Below are 5,096 nucleotides of genomic sequence, written 5' to 3' on the forward strand. Positions count from 1 at the left end.
AACAATCTCAATAGTTACAGATCTTTGAATATTTATTATTGATAAATAACCCTTAGAAGAGAATGTTCTTAACTATATAAAAAGCTGAATGTATCACGAAGATATGCCGATCACTATACTTAATATCCAAAACAATTATGACCACAATTATCAGTACTATTCATTAGTATTGGTCATCTTGGCAATTAATAAGTGCACATATAAAAGATATGAATTTATTTCCTACCTAGGTGATCTAAAGGGAGCCACCAATAAACTTTTAGAGCTAATAAGGAAATTAAACTACCTAGCAAGACTTCTGTATTATCATACAAATAGCAAGTGTTTTTCTATACATTTGTAATCATCAAAATCCATAAATTATCTTTATATAATCATATAGGAAATACACAAGAACTACAAGAAGAAAAGCATAAAAGATTACCATAGGCTATAAAAGAGAGATATATAAATTGAGAAAGACACCATGTCTCTTGAGATGGATTGGTATTTCAAATTAATCCATAAATTCAAGACAATCCTAAACAACATCCCAACAATTTTTAAAAATAACTTTAAGAAAAAAGCTAACAAGACAATTTAAAAATTTGTCTGTCATAAAAAAAGACAAGAAAAAAGATAGACAAGAAGACAAGGCAGTCTGAAAAAAAAAGTTAAATAATGTGGGTAGGTTGACGACAAGTTATCAAAGCTCTAGTAATTTAAAAAGAGTACATAGTAATGGTCTGATAATAAAAAATTGCATCAGTAGGAGAAAAGAGAGATTCCAGAAGCAGATGCACTAATGCACAAATGGAAATTTTATTTTGAAAAACGTGGCATTTTAACTCAATGGAGGAAATTTGGAATATTTTATTTTATTTTATTTTATTTATTTATTTTATTTTCCCACTGTACAGCAAGGGGATCAAGTTATCCTTACATGTATACATTACAATTACATTTTTTTGGAATATTTTATTTTAATGGAAAAACAGGCTATTCAATTAAGGAGAAACATGTGTTTGTCTCTCATATCATTCACAAAAATAAAACCAAGATAGATTAAATAACTTAATGTGAAATTAAAACTATAAACATTTTTTAGAAAATAAATATGAGATTAATTTTATGACCTAAAGATAGGGAATGATTTCTTAAAGAAGATAAAAATAGTCATAAAGGAGAAGACAGATCAATTTGACAACATAAACATTTTTTAAAAAATCTCACAACTAAAAAAACTGTAAAATGATAGATAAATTAGAAGCAAATATTTGACATGTATACAAATGTATACAAAAAGATAAATATATAATGATTTTATGCAAGCTAATTAGTAAATCCAATAAAACCAATGGTTAAATGCCTAAGAATAAACACAGACTATTATCAGAAGCATTAATTATAATTATAAATGGTCATATAAAGAAATAATGAACCACCAACAACAATAATGAATTATAGTTTTTCACAAAAGTAAAAATATTGCAGTATTAGTCTGGGTGAGAGGAAATGTATTAGTGTGGTGAGTGGTAATATGTGTTAGTGTTTCTGATTTTGTTCTGGGGGGATTGTTACGTTTTCCCCAGCTTTATTGAACTATAATTGACACAGAGATTGTATAAGTTCAAGGTGTACAATGAGATGACTTAATATGTTGTAAAATGTTTTTCCACAATAAGGTTAGCACATCCTTAAACTCATGTAATTATCATTTTGTTGTTGGTGATGTTACGGTTAAAACAATTAATATCTACTCTCATAGCCTTCTTTAAATTTACAATACAGTATTGTTAACTATAGTCACCATGTTGTACATGAGTTCCCTGGAATTTATTAATCTTATAACTGAAAGTTTATACACTTTGACCAATATCTCCCTATTCCACGTACACTCAGCCCCTGGTAGTCATAGGTCTACTCTCTATTTCTATGAGTTTGATGTTTTTGGATTCCACATATAAGTGAGATAATATAGTATTTGTCTTTCTCTGTCTGACTTATGTAGCATAATGCCAAGTTTTATCGATGTTGATGCAAATGGAAGAATTTCCTCATTTTTCACGGCTGAATAATATGCCACTGTATGTATATATAACATCTTCTTTACCCATTGATCCACTGATGGACACTAAGGTTGTTTCCATGTCTTGACTATAATGAATCATACTGCAATAAACTTGGAGGTGCAGATATCTCCTCAATATCTTGTTTTTATTTTCTTTAAAAATATACAAAGAAGTGGGCTTGCTAGATCATACTATCATACACTATTGTCCTATTTTTAATTTTTTGAGGAAGCTCTATACTGTTTTTTTTTTCCTTTTTAGGGCCACGCCCGTGGCATATGGAAGTTCCTAGGCTAGGAGTCGAATCAGAGCTGCAGCTGCTGGCCTATGCCACAGCCACAGTAATGCCAGATCCAAGACATGTCTGTGACCTACACAACAGCTCATGGCAACGCCAGATCCTTAACCCGCTGAGTAAGGCCAGGGATTGAACCTGAATCCTCATGGATACTAGTTGGAATAGTTTCTATTGCACTAGAATGGGAACTCCCCATACTTTTTTTTTTTTTTTAGTGGCTGTATCAATTTACACTTCCACCAACAGTACACCAACTGTTTACAAGGGTTCCCTTTCCTCCACATCCTTGCCAACACTTGTTATCTCTTTGTCTTTTTTTTTTTTTTCATATTTTCTAGGGCCGCACTCATGGCATATGGAGGTTCCCAGGCTAGAGGTCTAATCAGAGCTGTAGCTGCCGGCCTACACCAGAGCCACAGCAACACAGGAACTGAGCCGAATCTGTGACCTACACCACAGCTCATGGCAACGCTGGATCCTTAACCCACTGAGCGAGACCAGGGATCGAACCCACACCCTCATGGCTCCTAGTCGGATTCATTAACCACTGTGCCATGACAGGAATTCCTCTTTGTCTTTTTAATGATGGCCAATCTAACAGGTATAAGGTGATATCTCATTGTGGTTTTCATTTCCCTGATAATTAGTGATGTGGAGTATCTGTTCACGTACCTGTTTGCAACTTGTATATTCTCTTTGGGGAAAAAGTCTATTCAGGTCCTCTGCCCATTTTAAAATTAGATTTTTTTGCTTACTGAGTTGTATGAGTTCTACATAGATTTTGTATATAAAACTCTTATCTTCTTGGTTTGAAAATATTTCCTACCATCCTATAGGTTGCCTCTATTATTCCATCAATTGTTTCTTATGCAGAGCAGAAGCTTTTTATTTTGATGTAGATCCTCTTTTATATTTTTGCTTTTCTTGTTTGTGTTTTTGGTATAATTTCCCCCCCAAAAATCACTACATTATACACCTGTAACCTATATAATAATGTACAGCAATTATACCTCAATAAAAAAATTTAAAGAGCTAAAATTATAAAACTTCTAAAAGAAAAGATAGGAGAAAATCTTAATGACTTTGGGTTTATTTCACAAAAATTTCTTGATTATAGCACCCAAAAATTATGAAAGAAAAAAATCAATAAGTTGAACTTCAAAATTAAAAACTTTTGATCTTCCAAAGACACTGTTAAAAAATAAAGAAGTGTTCCCTTTTCTCTACACCTCCTCCAGAATTTGTTATTTGTGGACTTATTAATGATGGCCATTCTGACTGGTATGAGGTGGTATCTCATGGTGGTTTTGATTTGCATTTCTCTAATAATCAGGGATGTTGAGCATTTTTTTCATGTGCTTATTGACCCTCTGTACATCTTCTTTGGAGAAATGTCTGTTCAGGTCTTTCGTCCATTTTTCAACTGGGTTGTTGGCTTTTTTGCTGTTGTGTTGTATAAATTGTTTGTGTATTTTAGAGATTAAGCCCTTGTCAGTTGCAGCATTTGAAACAGATGCAGACTATTGCCTTTGGAATGGATTAGCAATGAGATCCTGCTGCGCAGCATTGGGAACTATGTCTGGTCGCTTATGATGGAGCATGATAATGTGAGAAAAAAGAATGTATACATGTATGTGTAACTGGGACACCATGCTGTACAGTAGAAAATTGACAGAACACTGTATACCAGCTATAATGGAAAAAAATAAAAATTATTATATATAAAAAAGAAAGAAAACAAAATGGTATAGCCACTTTGGGTCTATCAGACACAACTTAGAATAGATTTACAAGGAGATCCTGCTGAGTAGCATTGAGAACTTGGTCTAGATACTCATGTTGCAACAGAACAAAGGGTGGGGAAAAAATTGTAATTGTAATGTATACATGTAAGGATAACTTGATCCCCTTGCTGTACAGTGGGAAAATAAAAAAAAAAATTTTAAAAAATAAAGAAAGAACTAAGTCAGAGCCTGGGAAAAATATTCGCAAAACATATACCAAACAAATGACTTGTAATTAGAATATATAAGCAACTCTGACTACCGAGTAAAAAGAAGACCAAGAATGCTCACTTTAGCAGTTCACTTCACTGCAGAGAAGATTAGCATGGCCCCTGCACAAGGTTAACATACAGATATGTGAAGCATTCCATATTTTCAGTCATAAGGTAAAAAAAGTACTAGGAATGCAATGTACAATGTGATAAATGTATGTTCTGTGTGAAAGTTGTTAAGAAAGTGATGTTATCCAACTCAAGTCCGGCTGCTTAATGCTCCAAAATCAACACCTGAGAGGCAACTGTTAGTAGAAAGGAACATTGCTTTTAATCAGAATGCTGGCCATATAAGGAGAAGGCAGACTGATATTCCTCAAAAACCAACTCTGAAGTTTCTGTTCAGTTATGAAAGTTTTTAAAAGAAAAAGAGAGAGTAATCTCAGTTAATCATTGAGATAGGGGGTTAAACTAGTAACCATCTCCCACAGTGCGCAGGCTTGTCTACTCCTTGTGATCTTTAGATGCTATCTTGTTCACACATTTTGTTCAGGAGATAACTGAAGGAGAAGCTGTTAATTACTTACTCTTCATTTCTACTTCTTTGATCTATGGAAAAAACCAACAGGTTAGGCAAGGTATTGTGTGATCAAAAGATGTGAAAAGTGTACTTGGGCTGGAGATGAGTAAAGCTTGAGGGTTCCTGGTGTAAGGTTAGTTATAAAATAGCTTTGTTTAAGTGACAATTAAA

The 5,096-nt window shown here is 33.2% G+C and overlaps 1 pseudogene; it reads left to right on the top strand.

The window, feature by feature from the left end:
- The first annotated feature begins 4,416 nt into the window (after positions 1–4,416).
- LOC146394593 (U6 spliceosomal RNA) lies at positions 4,417–4,510 on the top strand (annotated as a pseudogene).
- Positions 4,511–5,096: the final 586 nt, after the last annotated feature.

The sequence above is a fragment of the Sus scrofa genome, chromosome X (assembly GCF_054392235.1).
Source record: "Sus scrofa isolate SSC_HxYL_T2T_F1_AM1 chromosome X, Sscrofa_HxYL_maternal_Yorkshire_Landrace_v2.0, whole genome shotgun sequence".
Lineage (NCBI taxonomy): Eukaryota > Metazoa > Chordata > Mammalia > Artiodactyla > Suidae > Sus > Sus scrofa.